This window comes from Sphaeramia orbicularis, chromosome 14 (genome assembly GCF_902148855.1).
Source record: "Sphaeramia orbicularis chromosome 14, fSphaOr1.1, whole genome shotgun sequence".
NCBI classification, from domain to species: domain Eukaryota; kingdom Metazoa; phylum Chordata; class Actinopteri; order Kurtiformes; family Apogonidae; genus Sphaeramia; species Sphaeramia orbicularis.
Genome location: NC_043970.1, coordinates 27,866,995 through 27,887,032, shown reverse-complemented (window position 1 = coordinate 27,887,032; position 20,038 = coordinate 27,866,995). Strand labels below are relative to the sequence as shown.

The window sequence follows — 20,038 nt, the reverse complement described above, 5'->3', positions numbered from 1 at the left end:
GTGACCTTAGAGGAAATTCTGCTGAGGAAGGAGGGTAGCGTCATAGAAAATGATCACACCACACTTGCTCTGTATCTTATCATGATGCTTACTTATGTGATTATGCACTTCATGTGTGGTTTCATGACACCATAGGAAACAAGAAAGACACTTTGAGAGCATATAAGTCCCACAGTCCTGTAACTGTATGTAACTCCATATCTTGTAAGATTAGAAAATGTGTAAAGAAAAAATGTCTTAGATACACTTGTTTTTCTGGAGTTATATAATAGTTTCAGTCTGGGCCCATGCCCTACCCTTCTGCTCAGTTTTATGAAATCTAGTGTGGTTGATAAACCATGCTGACAGACAGATGCGCAAATGGTTACAACGTCATAAGCTTTCTTTGCGGAAGGAGTTAATAAATGCAAACCTAAAAACTTGCAGTGCCAGGTATCATTTGGAGCTGAGGTTCATTTCCATGTGTTATGACATATGTTAATGGTTTGCATGAAGTGGCCGACTTTATTCAGACTAACCCAGGTTAATGACAAGTATGTCTGCAGGTGATCATTTGTGAGTGAAAAGTATAGCATTAGAGTCTGCGTGTATTTGTGTGGCACCATTTCACTGGCAAGCAGAGTTTAATATCAGACAAATTTTATGTATAAAAGTTATAGGTTTTGAACTGGCAACACAGTCAGGGTGTGCCCTGATTTCAGCAGCATCCCCACAACCCTCCAAAGGAATATGCAGTTCAGAAAATGAAGGAAGGAATGAATGAATAACGACATCACCAGATAACTTCTCATTGCACACCTGTGATCAGTCCACCTTAACTGAGCTTGTATATTAAATATTTCAAACATGCTTTATTGATTTGCAGCACAGTCTCCTTAATTCAGGGCTCAGAGCAAAGGAGGAGAGCATGAAGGGACATTTCCTCTGCACTCAATTCAACTGTGACATAAGGGATTAGTATCAAATGTTGAAAAGTTAGTCATGTCTGTGACATCATTGTAGGAGAGGAGACATTATCTGTTCCAGAAGTAGCCACTAGAGGGAGACATATATGTGGTTAACAACATGCTGTCACTTGTAGAAAAGCTATTAAGTAGAAATGTAGTTCTCTGACTGACCCTCTCTCTTTCCCCCTATTGTTGTATCTATGATTATGGAAAATGTTTATCAGAATAATTAGATTATTGTATTGTTTGGGTGTTGAGTTTTAATACATGGTCATTTCAAAGTAAATTTTGGCTGAAATATAGAAAAGATCATTCTCTTAAGAGAGTAGTAGCCATGGAAAATAGGTCTTCTTACATGTGGTTCATATGATTAATGGGTCAAAACAACAGAGTGGCCTCACTTCACCCACAGAGAGGCCCCAGCACTCGAAATCTGCAGCTGTGGCAACAGGACTGTTTATGTTTTTGGGTAAAAGATGCCTCTAGCGAAAAGAAAAGAAAACACTGCCAGCCCCCAGGGAAGCTGGCAAGGTTTTATTTTGAAAAGCATATGGAAACCATAAAAGATTTTTATGCTGTTTATTTTATTTTTATTTTTTGATACTATAGAGTGAACATCAGCATTTGAGCTCACATGATGACTGAAAACTGAGGAAAAATTAATTCTGCTCCAAGACATTTTAGAAAATTAAAGTTTTTCTATTTTGTATGGTGGTTGCTACTGGATTGCATTACTTTTAAATGACTACTCTTATTCCCCAGTGCAAATTAGAATAATTACTTTTTAACTGGAACTCAGTATATCTTGAAATGGGTAAAAAAAAAAACAAAAAAAAAAAACATGTCTACAGTGTTTGGGACAGTGTCTTTTCAGATGGGATCCTTACACTTAATATTCACTGAGTCGAGGTGACAGCATGCTCGTAATTGGGTTTCAGATCTGTGCCACAGACTGTTGGGTAAATGAGTCACCCCCTTACTAAGCTCTATAGATGGGGAAAATAGCAGAGAGGGTACCTGTTCCCCCGCCTCTGGCCCTCTCTTTTCTCATGTTAATGGGGGTGCGGTCCTCGATCCCGGGCACCATCTGCCCTTCCTCAGGGTTTGGGCCCCAAGCACTCCAGACACGTCCCATTGTTTGTGTGTGTCCAAGCAGAAAGTGGTGAGTACACATGATTCTTGTGGCCCAAAAGGCTTCTTCATCAAGAGCACGAGCCTGCTGTTCATTAGCCTACATGCGACAAAGGGAGGGGCTGCGCGTGTGGCCTGTGTTCGGTAACATCAGGAAGATTCACCGCTTGGTCTGCTCACTTCTTTTCAGATGAAATGTGCAATGTCACTCTGCTTTAATTGACTGAGTGTGACTTGACAGGCAAATGTGCCCTTTTTTGTCATTTTCCCCAAGTATATTAAGATATATAGGTCACAGATTACAGAGTATTTGAAAAATTATTAGTGATACAGTGACAAGAAAGATAAAAATTTATATTTCATCCTTTCTCTGTCAGTAGATTTAAAATGTTACAAAAAGTTTCCTTAAACTTAAATCCATTCTGTTTGCCATTTAGCCAAACATGTTTTTTATAATAAAGCTGAATTGAAAATATTGCTAAAGTTCTTACATCTCACATGATTTGATTTTATATAAACTTTATTTCACCAGGAACCCTCATTGAGATTAAAAATCTCTTTTACAAGAGTGGCCTGGCCATAAATAATAAAAAGCATTACATTTTAGCCTTGTATATGACTGATTCTAATTAATCCTGTTAATATTCACCTAGTGATTCTTCATATATACCCAACAGAAGGGGGGACATGGACTACCGTCCATAGGCTAATTAGTATAGCTTGGTGACATGGCCCATTCCCACTAGGCTTATTCAGAATTGTGTGTCTGCCAGATGGACAAATGAACTGAAGATTGGAGACCAAACTAGATGCCCTTTCTCAACTGCATTATCATAGGGCTACTATACAATGACAGATCAAAATGTCATTTGTAATCTTGGGAAGAATAATTGCATATGTTCCATGATAACCTTTGATAAAATAAATTTGATTACAAACCAAATTATTTTGCACAAAGTGAAATAAATGTTATTGATTGAATCATTGGGGTGCACATTCATGATTAAGGGTGGTGCATTAGTTTAGAGTGAACTGCTGCTTTGTTAAAACACTGGGTTTGTTTAATTATAGAAAAAGGGCTTAGACATGTATCACACAAGGGCATTTTGAAGAAGAGGCTCTCTTAAAAAGCCTCTAAAACATCTTATAAGGAGTTGAGTCCTCAAGCAAAAACTTATATGGTAATTCATTTCATTTTTGTTGGCTGTTATTGTGCTGTGTAGGTGTGTGCACAGTTTGTGAGCCCTTTGAATCCTCATGTGAACTGCAGGTAACCCACAGACAGATGATGACTTTCCATTAGACCTGCGCTACTCGTTTTCAAAGCTTCATGCTGCTGGGTGCATTGAGATTAGTTATTGAACTGTCCAAGCAAAGGGAAACAAGGCCGCTTCAGTGGCGCAGCTCACAATAAGCCAGCTGTCAGGGGGAGGGGCTTGTTCAGTCTAGTGCTGTCATAGATAGGACTTTTGTGCTGTGGTGCCCTCTGAGAGCTGATAGGTGCTCCTGTTTGAGGCCGACTATGCACTGATTAATATTGACACAAGGCTTGATTGAGGACAAGCAAGTGAGTAAAAGCGGTATATATTCAAAACATAAAGGTGAAGGGAACCTGGACACTTTGGTATGTGAGTATCCATCATGACCCTGTTGCACATTCAAATGGTGAATGGAAGGTGACTGAAAAGTATGACCTATTTCTCAAGAAACTATATAGTGGATTTTTTTCATATTGAGTTTTGCTAATGCTGCCCCTCTTTCCCAAGCAGCCCTTTCAAAAGTGTACTGAGAATCAAGAACCTTCTGCATCAGCTGGCATTTTTTAATATTAGTTTAAGCAACTGAACATCCTTAAAAGCAGACACAAAAAGCCCCTTCCACATTCCCCAGAGGCCACTGATTTGCCTCTTGATCCCTGTTTTACATTCAAAGGTGCGCCTCTGAGCATCATCTCAGCAGCATCAGAGTCTTTGTCCTTGCAGAGTGTTTTGAATTAATAAGATGTGTGGTTTTTACATGGCAAAAGTACATGTGTTAAAGTTTATATTTATGGAACCAGTGTTATTTGACTGTATGATTGTGAACAGAAATTCACAAAAATGCACACAAAACAAGATATGCATCAGGCAATTTATATGTTTTATAGACCATATCTATAGTTGGTAAAAATTTGTTTATTAATAACCCTGACTGGTAAATGTAATTGCATCTTAACACAATTTTAAATCAAATAATAAATGAGCTTTCAGTCTCATTTTGAGAAAAAAAAACCCACTGGAACTAGAAATACACACCTTTCCCTTGCACCTGCCTTTACCGTGTACTGTAAATAAAGATAGTACATAGTTTCACGCCATCATGTGAAAATGAAACCAGAATATCAAGGCTAGATGAGTTGTCATGTTGCTTCTGTGATAAACAGTAATTTAATCATATGAGAAAGATTTAAGTTATATTTCAACAATCACTATCCAATATTCAACAGCAACATCAGAGTCAACTGTAACTACCTCCACCATGGAGGATGAGTGGTCTATCAGCAGGATTATATAAAAACTACTGCAATATCATGAAAGAGTGAACCAGTTAATTTTTGGAAATTAAGTTTGTAGACGTTTTGAGAGTCTGGGTTTGACCAAGTGTCATGAGATAACTTTAGTTATGATTTGGCGCTATATAAATAAAATTTGAGTCATTGATTGATTGGTTGACCTTTTCCTCTTTTAGTTTGATTGAATTATGGGAATCTAGGGCATTGGCAGATATATGTAACTCTAGTTTAGAAATTGAACAAAAAAAAATCAAAGAAACAGCTGAAATGTAACATCTTCAGTCCAATATTTTGTACAGATTTCTAAAAATTCCTTGGTTAATTTGGTTATTAGATATATTTCACTGTGAAATGCAGGGTTTTCACTACTACTATAAGGCTATGGTTCCGGATCCAAGCCATTTTAGGCTCCATCTAAATCAAATAAATAGAAAACAATGTTGAGAATATCAGAACTAAGGCTCTGTTCACATTGCAGGCAACAGCGCAGGCAAATCTGACTTTTTTGCCCATATGTGACCCATATCTCATTTTTTATGACACAAATCATATCAATCAATCAAATCAGACCTTGGCCACTTTCATATGTGGTCCTAAATCAGATACATATCTCATGTTTTCAGTCTGGACAGTGATGCCGCATTTCTTTTGACTTTGATATCATTGAAATGCAACAGACGTCACAGTTCTGTGTTGGCGGAGGAAGGACCCAGCAAAATCCATACTTCCATAACGTCCATACTTCCATAAACACTGCGTGCCGCATGTGACGTCACATCTTCTTCTGCGCATGTAGGCTACTTTGGGACCATAAACTGTTTACACATGAGTCTGATGGCAGTCGCATTTGAATTATCAATTGAAGAACCACGCAAAAAAAAAAAGACATATTTCAGCCAAAAACTGAATTGATCATGAGGACCTGCGTGTGACCAGTGTGACTGTAGCCTGAATGACTTTTCTCAGTTATGATGATAAAGTTGTAGTTGGTCCCCTTTAATTTTCTTTAGTGAAATTTATCGTCTGCTCTAGCCCTTCCAGTTTTTTCCAGCACTTAAGTCTTATACAAACACATAAAAAACACTAATATGAATATGAATTCATTTTTCACCATAAGTGTTGCTAGCTGTCTTTCCAAGCGAGCTAAGAATAATAGTCAAAAACAAATTTAGAATAAATGACCAGTTCATCTTATTGAATATCCTCTGGGTTCATGTGATACAACCTTGTGTGCAAACAAACTAGATATTATATCAGAACAAAGCCCTCAACCTGATTATGTCCTACTTCATTATGCAGAGAACCTGTTCACATTCATCAGCAAGCAAGTGGTTGCAGATAGAGCAGACTATGATACTTCAAAAGTCAATACAACCCCCTCCTCAATACAACCCCGCACATACACTACTCCTATAACCACATAATTGTTGAGGGTTAAAGATTTAGGTGATGGTGCAAACTAGCAGACATGATGCAAAAGATCAACTGTGCTAACCTCATCATCCTCTTTGAATAAGCAGGTTGAAAAGTGTAACATTTAGCCTACTTTGAAAATTTGGCAAAATGAGCAAGGTGATAAGTGCACACACACACACACACACACACACACACACACACACACACACACACACACACACACACACACACACACATATTAAACCACTGTGTAATCCGTAATTACTGTCCTCTGCTGTCAGTACTTACTTTCCTGTTGAGCATGTTTCCTTCTGAAAAATGCCCCTAATGAGACCATATATACAGTAATCTATCAATAGGTTACCCATGATCAGCACGATCGAGGCCCACTGACCTCAATTATTTTCCTTTGGGGGTAATCTCTGCTGTACCAGCACATACAAAAAGTCATTTTCCTGTTGTAGCTGTAGCATGGACGAGCGTGACCTATTATCTTTTACATGCCAAGTTACTGGTGCAGGGCTTACAGAAGTTAATCTGATGTGGTAAAATGAAGAGCATTTATAATAATATACTCTCCATAGCTGTACCACAGTTTTAGAGAATATTGAAAATTGCGGTTAATGCTTGAATGCATATTTGCAAATGTAAGAGTAATTTTTTAATTTGGTTTTGATTATCTGAAGCAAATATAAGTGGCATGGCTTGGTCTTTAAAAGGTCCAAGAAAGAGTGTTAAAAGGCAATAAGTGTTTCTCAAACCCTAATAACCCTAATATGTTCTCATCTGTCTTTTTTGGTCTAATAGATTAAAGAATCAGTGAAATAGACTTTTTCTTTAAGTAAACTTTTCAGCTTGAATCCTGAAGGAGGAATTTGGTGTCTACTTGAGAACCAGTCTTACAAAAAATAATGAATTATTGCAAATCTACATTTTAGTCAAACACTGTCACTGAAAACCTGTTTTTCAAATGTAATTCAGTGTCTTTTATGAAATTTAACTTGTTTGCTTGTTTTTACTTGTTGCATCTTTTATGTCATTTTTGTCCTGTTATGTCATTAACAGTCCTGTTATTGCACCTTGTACATTATTTTTGTCTTGCTACGTCTTTTACATCATGTCCATTATGCCATTTTCTTCTTGTTGGATCTTTTATATTATTTTCATCTTGTATTGTCTGATACAACGGACACCTCTTCTCTACATTTCCCACAGCTTTGATGAAGTCAATATTTAAACATTTTCCAGAGAACATTTAAAAATAATCATATCATATTATTGCTAATGATTTTCTGGCTAGTTGGCAACCCAGTAAAAACATGCCCGCAACCCTTTTTAGGACCCTAACTTTAAGAAACATGGTTCAGTCCAAATAGTTGCTAGTTGATGTTACATCTTACAAGTAACTGGTTGATTGCTGTAGCTCAGCCTTTAAAACATTGCAGTGAAAGTATAAGATACACATTTTTTGCTGCAGAGTCTTTTATTGCAGCACCGCATTGAAGAGAATCTCAATCTGAATATTTAAAAAGCTGTTTTCTAATGTTGTGGTCAAAAAACTTGAGTTCATACCACTCTGATGTATAAGACCTGTCATTACCCCTGAACTGGTGTCAGCAATGACTAAAAGAAAATCACATAGTTGTTACGGGAAGGACTTTCTGGCTCTGTAGGTGAGAAATTTTGTTGATGCTTGTAGCACAAAGCGAGGTTGACCTGTTCACCTCCACACTTCATCTCTTCTCGTATATCATCATTTCCTGCGAGGCTTGCATGTCTCTCTGAAGCTTCCCTCTGCTTCTGTTCCCTAGGCAGACAGAGCTCTACCATAATATGATCATCTAAACCATAATTTGATATGCTGTATACAGTAGTGATTGACCAGTGCTGTGATTATTTGATTCTAGACCAAAGAAGCTATCATCTCAAATTTACCACTACCATTTTGTGCAATGATATATTCTTCCTGGACTGATGAAGAAGGATCATCGAGCTGCTGAACATAAGCACTGATGAAATTTTCCACATTCATATGGGCATACATAATATTTTTAATGATGGAATGTAGGGCTGTGCATTGTCAAGCCAGACAATGATTCTCCCACAGATCAAATAGACTGAAATGCAATGTAAAATGCAGCTTCTACAAACTGAAGAAACCTGTTGAAAACTAAACAAATGCATTTGTACTAGATTTGTACTAAACCATTTGCTAGAAATTAACAAAAATGAAGGGGCTAGGACCTCAGCTACAAAAATAAAGTTGGTATGTAAATATCTTGAAGTTGTAATTCCACTAATGGCCACTGGGGATAGCTGGTAATAACCCCGACTCCCATAGACTTACACTGAACTTCTCTCTAAAAATGCAATTTTTTTTCCGGGAATCATTCTGGCCGTATTCATTTTATTTAGAATCTCTTACAAGTGATCTGGTCTATCTTAAAATTTTTTCTCTGATCTCAGATTCAATAGAAAGCCTAAATGACTTCCACGTCAACCTTTGATTGGCAGGTCTGTATGACAACAGCTGTGTGAGTCAGACTTTCGGAGTATATTTAATAAAATGCCTTTTTCTGGACAGATAGCTCCACTTTAGTGGTGATGAACAGATTTCACAACACTATAAAAGATGCTTATCATTAGATCACCCATGTCCCCTTGAAAATGGCTCTGACCCCTTGTGTTCCTGCAGCTCCACCCCTTTTGTCCAAATATAGTCACTTTTAGCCACAGTGCAATGGCCAAATCACAAACTACTGGTTTCACAACAGCAATTCAGAAACCCAAAGATGACTAATTATATTATCTATGATAGCCATTCTTTCTGTCAAAGTTAAGTATTATACATTTACAATGTGAAGCCTTACTTATATACTTTTTATTTAATTAGATTATTGTTTAGCTAATACAATTGTTTTCAAATCTTCAATGTACACAGGTAATAGTGTAAAGAACATAGATGGGTTTCAGGTTGTGTTGATCCTCAGACAACATCCGAAAATGTGCTCTTAAAAAATGCAGGAAGTGGGTCAAACAATATATAATTTAAAACCATTAAATAATAGTGCTATGTTTAAACTAATACGTTTTATAGCTGTATTTATTACTTGTCTTTAAACATTTGCTTTCAGATACAACATTACAGTAAAGTAAATAAATTAAATGAATTAATTTGTACCTGTAAATAGTTATTAGGCTGATTAGTGTACATAACACGTATCATTTTGGAAAGCAATTTTACTGACTCTGCCCAAACACTAGTAAATCCAGACAGGGCTTATTAGAAAATGTCACCAGAGAGACGTACTCTGCCTCCGAGGATATTTATAGGATTCATTATATAAACCTGATCACCAACAGCAGCCTATGGATTCTAGTAAATCATGCTCCTCCTTCAGCTGCAGGCTGTCCTGTCAGCTACTGATCTGAGCTCTCACTGCTGAGCTTCAGGAAATGATCTGTCTTCAGTACTACTTCACGAAGTTCATGGTGTCACTGTAACAAAGTCTTAAGCAAAATAATGCTTGGCACAGTGTGACATGGGAAATTAAGAAAAGGTTTCAGTTTGGTCATTACTCACATCTAATGAGACTGTTTCAGTTAAAGACAAAAGACCATGTAAAATCACATAGACAACCTGTAAATGTGTGATTTGTTGATTATTTTTTAACTTAATTCATATACGTTCATATCCTACAGTGAGGAAGGAGTAAAAATTTAGCAAGTTGTTAACGGGCTTAACACTGACTCTTATTCAGGACACTGGACACTGGCTGTGGTGAAATGTCTGGCCTTTTTAGTCATTGTTGCCTTCACAGCTTGTTTCTGAGTACAAAAGTGTGGCTCTTCTAATGATGCAGACCAACCACACTAATCCAGGTGAATTCTTTAGATCTTTGTTCATTTCACTTGTTCAAACCTACTTGAATCTACAAGATTATGGTGAAGAAAAAGGTTACAAAGACAGCTGAGGCTTAAAAATAACTCTCTTCATCCAATCCCTTGACTGCCTGTGGAGCTTTTAAACTTTGTTGTTCAGTAGTTTATTTAAGTCACATTGGTGGTTAATGAGGAAAGTCTAATGTTTGAATATTTTGAACTCTTTTTGCCCATCTTAATCGATTAAAAGAAGTGAAATGTGTGCATCTGGGATACTGTAACCCTGTAATCTTACAGACAGTGCTGGTGATAGAATGAAGTTCTGTATCAAATGGTTATATTTTACAGCATTTGTGAGGAATCATTCATTCTCATTCAACAAATGTGGAATTTTCTCATTTCAAAGATAGATCACTGTCAGGACGTTATAATCAAATTGCATTGCTGGGTTAGTGAAAGAAGTAGAATCATTGTGTATTTGTACATGTGACAAGTGAAGAGTCACATATCTATGCCATAATTAACCGTTCATATTTAGATGAAAGCTCAAAGCAGTTGTTGAAAACACAAGTCGTGTGTGTTTGCATTGAGACTTTAGAGACTAGTGTGTTGACTGGTAATTTTACAGTCAGTGTCTATTTACTGTACGGGTCTTTGTTGATACTGTGTAGACTGATGACATGATCACTGCATTTCCCTTCCACAAACCAGTGGGGACAGCCCCTCGGTTAATTTGTCTACCCGGAATTACAGTCATGTGTTAAAAGTATACAAAAGTCAGACAGTTGGTAGATACTGTCCTCAGCTCATAGAAAAAAAATACTAATTCTCCACTGCTTTAGAATAACACATTAGACATTTTTTATTAAGGATACAGCTCTTTAATAAAATGATACCAAGCAGTAATATAAGTGTAATATAGTCTGTGTCTACTAAACATACATAATGATGATGGCTTAAAGTACAATACTAATGAAAGAAAACTAGATGAAACATATCAAACTTTAAGAAAAAGCAGCAATGTATCATAGATTCATGACATGCAAAGAACAAATTATATAGATCCACATGCTTGCTATTAACTAAAAATATTTACATAATGAATCTTATGCAGTATTGATTATTGATATTGATAATGCCAATGAAGAACTAACTGGTTATCTTGCCTTGTGTTAAAAAAGGGATGTGAAAAGAATGTGGAAGTCCCAAAATATCGTAAATTCAAAATATCTGGTCATATGTGAAAGGCATGGTTGAACTGTTGAACAGTTGACACTTTTCTGGTGCTTAATGTGTAAGTACTAAAGTGCAAGAACATAATAATCTTTAGTGCATACCCAGAGAAAATCCTCCTCATCTCTGCTTTAAAGTAAGTTTTTTGCATGCTGCTGCTGAATCAAATTCTCATTTGCATTTCCATCTTGGCCATGTTGGCAGGGTTTAACCGGGTCTGCAACATTTCATGCAAAGCTGAAGAAATACAATGCACAATGCAGACATCTGATTTTTAAAATGTAAAATGCTCAACACTAAAAATGTGTATAATATTCATTACTTTGATCATAATTTGCATATTTTATAATCTTAATTCCTTAGAAATTATATTTAATAATCTGTGAGACCACTGTACAGGATTTTGAGGGATGCTGTCTTAGTGCAGTCATCAGATTCTCCATTAGACTGAACGCTGTCACAGAACAGCCATATTACTCTCCAACAAGGAGTCGACATTACAGGGGTTGTCAGGACAACCAGCCATGATTCACAGAGCCTCAGATAGGCCTCCACCTTGAGCAAGAAGCACTAGCCATGAGACTGAGCAGATGCTGTACCAGCCAGCCAATCACAGGTGAGATAGAGGAAAAAGATGACATCATAGGCAAATTAGGACAAATGCAGCTAGTCTTTTGGTTGTCGTCTCCGCCTGCCTCTAAATCCACAGGCATTTTTATATACACTAAAAAGAAGACAAGTATAAAATTCATGAATAAATGATGAAAAAAAAATAGAAACAAAAAAAAAGCATAAAATCTAGCATATATATTTATTTAGCCTTTATCAACAATATACTGTATTTTATCCAGTGTCACAAATAATAAGGATTACAGAGGATCTCATGAAAAACTGTAGCTATTATTAACCCATAAGGCACATTTTTAACAGCCTGATATAATTTCTATGTTTTAAATAGCTGTAACGTAATTTAAAACATAAATCATTCACATCTCATGTAGTATATTCTACTACACTGTGGCTAAATATAGTTGGATGCTTGTGAAAAAAATTAATATTGTAGATCTTTGTCTCATCATGTGTTTAGTCACATACTGCTCAAGAATTAGAATCTGTTATTAAAGGATAATGGTGTGTGTACAAGTACTGACCTCACCGACTGGTAACATTCTATGTGGACAGTGCATTGAAGAGTATTTTAGTATTTCAAAAGCTTATGTTCAGTTTATATGTCATTAACAAAACAGAAGAAAAAAAAAATTAGAACCAAGCAGAGTTATAGCAGGAGGAAAAGTCAAAGATGTTCAACAGATTGTATGTTCATCTACGTACAAAAATGAAAAATGAAAACTAATAAGCTTTTGAAATGTTATAAATACTCCATGTAAGAGCACTATCCAAATAAAGTGTTAACAATTAAAGGTTGGTCCATAATATATATTTTATTGGGTGATATGATAGTGCTTGTTTGGAGCAATAAAAAACTATGTATTAGCACTAAAAAACTGATTTTTTTACTACTTGAAGTATAGTCATATGTCACGTTTATACTGCAAATCTGAAATTACATATGTTCTTATATTCATTTAGAACATTAATGTAAAAAAGTGTGTATTTATTATATTTCTAATACAGTCCATACATTGGAAACTGTAACTGTTTTCAGGGTAAAAGACTAATTAAAAATCTTGTTTTTATTTTAGAAATTGATCATGAAAAACATGTATATACCAGACTTGACAAAATGGTTTTATTTGCAAAAGAAAGAGATAGATGTACGGTTGCTCCCTCCTGCATTTCTCGGCAGCAGGGTTTGGTCTGTCAAACATAAAACCAACTCTGTCTGCCTGTCGGTTGCCTCCTCCCCCAGACCTGCTGCCTGCATTAATATTCAGCCTCTCAACCAATCGCCAGAGCAGGGTGGATGACATCATGAGCTAGGGAACAGTGAGCAGCCAGTGAAGCATCCAGCCTGCCGAACAAGCTTGCTTTTAGGGTCAGGAACTGGTCTGACAAGAGAATGGCAATCCTGCCTTTAAACTGTCATTAGGACTGTACGCTTGACGATGAATCTACCAGAGCTCTGGGCTCAAAGGAGAAACAGCGAGCAAGAGAATGTGAAGACATATTTCAGGTAATTCCCTCTCTGTGTATGCAATAGGGGATGTGGAGGGGGAAGGCAGAGGAGGGAGGAGAGGAGAGAAGGAGGAGGGGGGAGGCTGTGTATGTGGGGGTGCTTTGTAGCCTTTTTTTCTTCTTCCACTCTGCATTCTGCCCTGCTAAAGAGGCAGCTGTTTCATCAGCAGGCTGTCCGTGAGGGGCGAGATGGAAATGGATGCCTGCATCAGATGGGCTGGACATGTTTTGTGTGACCATTTACCTCTCTGCATCACATCATCTCTGTATGCACTCCCTTGTGCCTCACAAATAGCATCTTTATTGATGGGGAGGTGTTGGAATCAATGGTGGCGTTTGTACGGGCCTTGTGTCTGTCTGTGAGTGTGTGTGTGAGTGTGTGTGTGTATATGTGTGTGTGTGTGTCAGTCCTAGAGAAATGCAGCAGCTGCAGTGGCAACACTAGAACAAAAAAGAAGCAATGCTATTTTGGGTCTGTAGACCCGAGGCTGACGGTTGGATCTGAGCTGTATATGCTGTGGACAGGGGGGCGATGGATGCTTAATATGCTGATAGATGCTCTTTTGTTATCTCTGCACCGCTTCACTTATGGCTGTTATAGGGAGGGTTTCAGAAAGGAATAGCATTTACTTCCATTTCTGTCCTCCACTGCACACCCCCACAGAGCAGAGACGCGCCTCTGTCTCCTGGCTTCAACATGGATGTGTGGAGCAGTTTCATGGCGGCTGTAGTGACAGGGAGATATACAACATCTGGTCACCTGACTTCATTGGGGATCGGAGTGGGGGTGGGGGCAGGTCCTGCAAAAGCTGAGCCATTCTCCTTCAGATTCTTCCACAGCCATCAGTGGAGAAAGATAGAAAAATTGGCTAATGTATGAGCTAAACGTGTGCCTCCTCATCACCTCTGACCATTTAGACTAGTGGTGTCAGAGCCGGCGTGGTGGGAGTGAGTGATTCCTCTCCCAGGAAGCACAGTCATCCTCTGGTTGCGAGAAGCAGGGCCTGATGGGAGACCTGTTGTCTGGCTGTCGTGTGAAAGAGGGATGTTAGGGAGATGTCTCAGTGATCGAGGGAGGGTGAGAAGATTAAAGAAGGGAATTGGGGGATGGGAAGGTGTTACTCTCTGTGAACATTAGCCTGTTACATTGATATAAATGTGATACGTGTCCTTCCATTGACCACTAATCCATCTGTCCAGACATCCAACACCAGCTCCACATTCTTTTTTATTCTGTATTCATTCACTAGAAACACTATGGCCACTGTTAGCTTAAAAATATCAATATATAAATCACACACCAATCCAAAGCCCCTCCCCTGTCCTTTTTTTTCAGTTAATTAACATAATTTGACAGGCTGACTTACTTTTTCCTTTACACTCATTGTGCATTGGCTGATGGCTATGAGAGCACATTATACTGGACCATTTCTCTCAGAAGTAACGACAGAAACATGTTAAACAGAGATACTTTTAGAATACTGTTTCTGTGTGTACATGTTCTGATCTGTGAAATGGTTCGTGGAATCCACACGCTACAGACATAATATATTCATCACACCTTTATCTGCACACACAGACATCTTGCATGCGAAGCAAATTGACATTTATTAGCCCTGTATTTTATCAGCGTTGGTCTGTAGGTTACATGAACCAAATGAAATGCAAAAAGTGCATTTAACAGAACATTTAGACTTAAGCTAGAAGATGGGAATGTGACTGCTCTGACATACTGTACATATGTGTTGCTAAAAATAAAAGGAAAACTGCACCTTCTAGTAAATTGTTTACAGTATAAACATAAGGACTGAGGGCAAAATTAAGCTTACTGTGTCTTAGATTTAATGTTGTTGTTTTTTTTGTTTTTTTTTTTTTACAGATGACGTTTGTAATATGTTGGCAAAGCTATAGATAATTGTATCATCTTTTACTTTTTTCTTTCTGTTCACTTAACTTTGGTGATTCAGCCTCAAGTAATGGTTAACTTGATAATCATTCCATCCTTTATTTAAAAAGAACTTAACTAAACACAGTTTGTTCAGGGGTGAATGGATTTGGAACACATACTGTAGATATTTCTTTACTTTGTGCTTCTTTGTATATTAGTTTGGAGTTCTGGGCTTCCCCATTTTTCCATTGCCTATTGTAACCCAACACACACAGCTTCTCTTACCTCACCTCAGCGAACAAAAGCAGTAGACACAGATCCTCATCTTGGCGTGTAGCCTGCTAACTGGGCTGCCTGAAATATGATAGTAGGACACACAACACATACAAGTAGGCCTCCATCTGTTGAGGACTTAGCCTGAGTGAGTTATGTTGGTGGAAAGCTTATTGTTCACTGTAGTGGCCGTTTAGGGCGCCTGTTGACAGTTCATAAATGTGTAGTGGTCTCCTGTGGGGGTGTCCACATGTGTGTGTTAGTGTGCATTTGAGGGCATAGCTGTCTGAGCAGAGCAGTAGTCTTGTGGTAGGTGTGTCAGAGCTACGGTCTGTGTGTTGTGGATTAGCATGTAGGATTGGAAGCCATCTGGCCATTTTGTCTCAGAAAGGGGAGGGGAGTAAGTGAGAGAGATGGATAGATGGAGAGAGAGGGAGAGGGAGAGAGAGAGAGAGAGGAAACACTCACACACTGACACATTGACACAGCTCCCTCCGTAATCTCCCTACTTGATGTCTGTTGGTACTTAGACCAGGGTTACTTGTCTCTGTGTGCATTTATGTGTCTGATTACATGCACTAAAAATACAACTAGTACTTGTTTGTCTCATTTAATATACTGTTCATGTGTGTCTAGTAACAATTATAGATATGGCTGAAAAATAGCCTTATTGATACAGTAGGTAGGTAGATAGATGAATTGTCCAGGGAAGGATTTAAGAGTCCAGAAAGCAAGAGGTGTTAAAGCCTTTACAGTAAGATGATGCAATGAGTGCAGACGTTCCAGATGGATAGAGACTGCACAGAATAAAAGGATGAAATGTTGCAGAGGTAGAAGTGAGTGCAGATGGTTTAAGAGATTATCAAGTTTTTCAGGGTCAAGAGTTTGTAGAGAGTTGTCAGAAGTAGAATTTGCCTGAAGATGAACCGAAAGTTTGATGTCTAAAGGATGAAAGGATGCAGATGACCTCAGATATGGTCCACAAGGCGATTATGTGATCCATCCTTCTGTAAGAATATTCACGGTTGATCTCACGTCAGACATCTAATGATGGATTTGTATGTTCTTTTGTGTTTTACAAGGTGGTAATTATTTATAAATTAAGGGGGACTTTCATTTCAGTTGAGTTTAATTATCTTAAGCAGTATTTGACAATGAAATAAGATTGCATAAAAAAAAAAAGATTCCAAACTCTGAAACAAATAAGTAACACTTTTCAGCTACAGAATATGTGAAGTGAGTGTTGTCACACTGTTGCTCAGCTCAAATTAGACAAAGAACTTGGTTTCTCTTCTCAGTTACATTGAGGTGAAACTACCTTGTTTGGCATTACACTGCATCTCGGCTGATTGACTCACACATACAGAAGTGTGTGTGAGATACAACTTTGTAGTATAACTACATGTATGTCAAATGAGATCTTATCGAAATTACAGTAATTACATGTTAATTTATATGCAGATCATGCAAACAAATGAAGACAACTAGTTAATTTATTCCAATTTATTCTAATTTATCCCATACACTGTCCTTAGATGTTCAAGCTATAGCCTATATAGACTAGTTAAGAAATGAATGAAAGTGGCCTTATCTCCATCTTGTTTTTGTGTTTTCACTGCACTGTGTCCCCTTCTGCAGGTGCATTTTAACCCTTTTAACTCAACTCAGAGCAGGTGCACCAGCTGGCATGGCAAGAGGGAATCCACTCCCCCCTCTGCCTCCACCTGGTTCTCAAACATGACCATCAATGCTGCCGTATTGTTAAAAACTAGCTTTGAAGTTTAAAGCTGACAATATGAGATAACATCACACGATAAGCAGCCTCACCTGTGTGTAGTGTATTATAAAGTGATATTTAATCTAGAAACATCCCCTTGTGTGCAACAAATAACAGCATCAGAAAAGACTGAAAGAAAATCTAAATCCAGATCAAACTAGTCAACAATGAACATGATGTTCTTCATGAAGGATTTAGGGAACATAATATGGCTCAAAGGTGTCATTAGGAGTAGATGTGAGCAGAAAGTGGAGCCCTAGCCTGATTGATTGCCCATATGTTTCAATGCTTCCAAAGACGTATAGTGAAAACTATATAGTACCTATAATAGGACACTGGTGTTTGATGGACAGTGGATTCATCTGCAGACGGTGTGGGGGCTTGTTACATACTGTGCATTCACTTGATGCATGTATTCATGGATCGCAGACACCCGTGTGGGCTGTTGCTCTGACTGCCACTTGGAAATCTTTAGTATTCAAGGTTTTGGGCTCACTTGTGCACTAGTAGTCAGAGAAGCATAAATTATAACTTCAGTGACCCTGGTAATGTTTTGAAGGGATTTTTTTGTCATGTTCTGCTGTTACCTTGTATTTTCCATTTATTTTCCACATCTACTATTAAAAAAACAAAAAAAACAAAAAAATAAGAAAGGCATTAATGTTGGATGAGTGATTTTATTAACTTTTGTATTAATACTGCAGAAATATTTAATACACGATAGAAGTAGCAATTTTTAATATGGAATTACACAACATGAAAAGAAAATCTGTCAATGTGGTCACATGTAAAAGCAAAGCTACGCATGTCAATTACCAGTTTTTGTCAAGAAATGAACAAGTTAATGAAAATTTCCTGTGACATTATATTGTACATCTATCTGCCTTACTTTTCAGAAAAGATATCCAGTGCTTTAAATAAGTTTGAAACAAAAAAAATAAGCGCATTTTCGATTTTCAACAGTGTTTGTCCATGTTAGAGAATAAGCTACTTTTAGCCAGTGTTTCCTGCATGACAAAATAAACTCTCCACCTTAAAACAAACTTGTATTCCAAATTTCAGAGAAAACGCTTTTACCTCTTAGCATCGTTGACCATTTTGATAGATTTAGCCTCTTACTGTCTCTTACTGTTTAGTTTTGTTTCTGACTATTAAAATGGAAATGATGTTTCCTCAAAATGCAGACACACTAACACAATAACACAATCTTGTTGGTGTTCTGTTGATTAAAAATCTGAAATACTGGGCCTAAGTGTGTGTGTCTTTCTGCCTGTCTGTGGATACACGTGCATGTATTAATATAAAAGAGAATAGCACTGAGGCAGGTTCACCAGAACTAAATATTAAATGACAGATGAGCTCTCAAGCCTCCCCAGTAGGGGAGTTTGGGAAAGGATGATGCCTGGTAAAATGAGAGTCACAGTGGATTGTAAACTGCGGTGAATAAATGGGTCCTGAGTGTCAACTAACCTGCTTTTTTCTCATCTGTTTTGAATAAAAGGAACATTACCCCTCAACCTGTGAGCAGAACAAAATAACAGAAAGTAAGTCAGTCAGTGAGAGTGTGTTGTAAAATCACTGAAGCTCTGATGTTAGAGAGGACATACTGTGAGCTAATCTAGAGTAAACAAGGCCGGCATTTATTTGCATGTGTTCACGCTTATATTAGAGTTGTTGGTTGCCTTGTAAAATTATAATGGCTAAACAAAAGGTGAATTGTGTTCATCTCTTTTTATTGAAATAGATTTGAACAGAAAAAGCTCACATTTCAGTGGGTTCATGGGGAAAAAACTGAAACTGAATATGATTGGTTGTATCTGTGGGTTTTAGACAATAATGAATGTATTTAAATATTTAGGAAGGAAATTACTGCATTTTGTAACAACTGCAAATGGTGCTTACTGTACAGTATATGTGTGAACACTTTTTATTTATTCATTTATTTATCAGGGACAATACAGTGCAACATATAAAACATCTGATGTTCTGTATGAAGGGTATAGAGCCTTTAACTAATTTACTACTCATGTCCCTGGTTGGACTTTTCATGCAAGAAATACACTTATAGTATAAACAATGACAATCTAAAAACAGTGTCCACTGGTTTCTTGATGAACCACTACATGATAATATGTCTGGTGGCTAATAATAGATGGTACTGGTTACTAGTAAGAGATGTTTAACTGTTGTAAAGCAAGACAGTTTGTCACACAAAATTGTGTGAAATGTGCAGTTGTCAGAAGAAAACTTACCAGGTTCTGTGTCAGTAAAAATACTCTCAGTAGGTTACACAGTGTGTGAATATCCGTGAAATGTAACGGGTCAGTGTAAATGTCCATATAAAGCACATGAGTAGTCACTGCATCCATTTACCGAGGGTTTCCCTTTGATATTGTGTGATCATGCTCTAGTTGGCGTATTATGAACGGGTATAAGCCTTTTATACCAACATGATTAAAAGACACTCATGTTCACTGTTTTCATGGCTTTCCCCAAGGCATGTGTGTCAGCTAAAAATAGAAGCAAAAAGTTTGATATTGAATTTTTTCTTCACTTGAATATGGTTCTATTTCTACTGACAGTGATGACAATGATGACTATTTATGGCTGTGTCATATATCTAATAGGAAGCCCTTGTTCAGACATTATTAGTATTAAAATACACTAAATAGTAACAGCCTTTAAACTTAAAAAAAAATCCCCTTTTAAATATGGAATAGTCTCAGTTAACTCAACAACACTGGATATGAGTATTCAAGTATTCAAGTGGCCAAAAAAACGCACACCCATATCTCAGCTGCCAC

The 20,038-nt window shown here is 37.4% G+C and overlaps 1 protein-coding gene across 2 annotated transcripts in view; it reads left to right on the top strand.

Annotated features, from left to right (window-relative positions):
- The first annotated feature begins 13,092 nt into the window (after nucleotides 1-13,092).
- LOC115432777 (serine/threonine-protein kinase PAK 3) overlaps nucleotides 13,093-20,038 on the top strand; it is a 29,505-nt gene continuing 22,559 nt past the window's right edge. Inside the window, exon 1 of one of the 2 annotated variants that reach the window (XM_030153780.1) lies at nucleotides 13,093-13,294. The gene's annotated coding sequence lies outside the window, so the exon portion shown is untranslated. The remainder of the gene's footprint in view (nucleotides 13,295-20,038) is intronic. The other variant, XM_030153781.1, reaches the window with a different exon arrangement.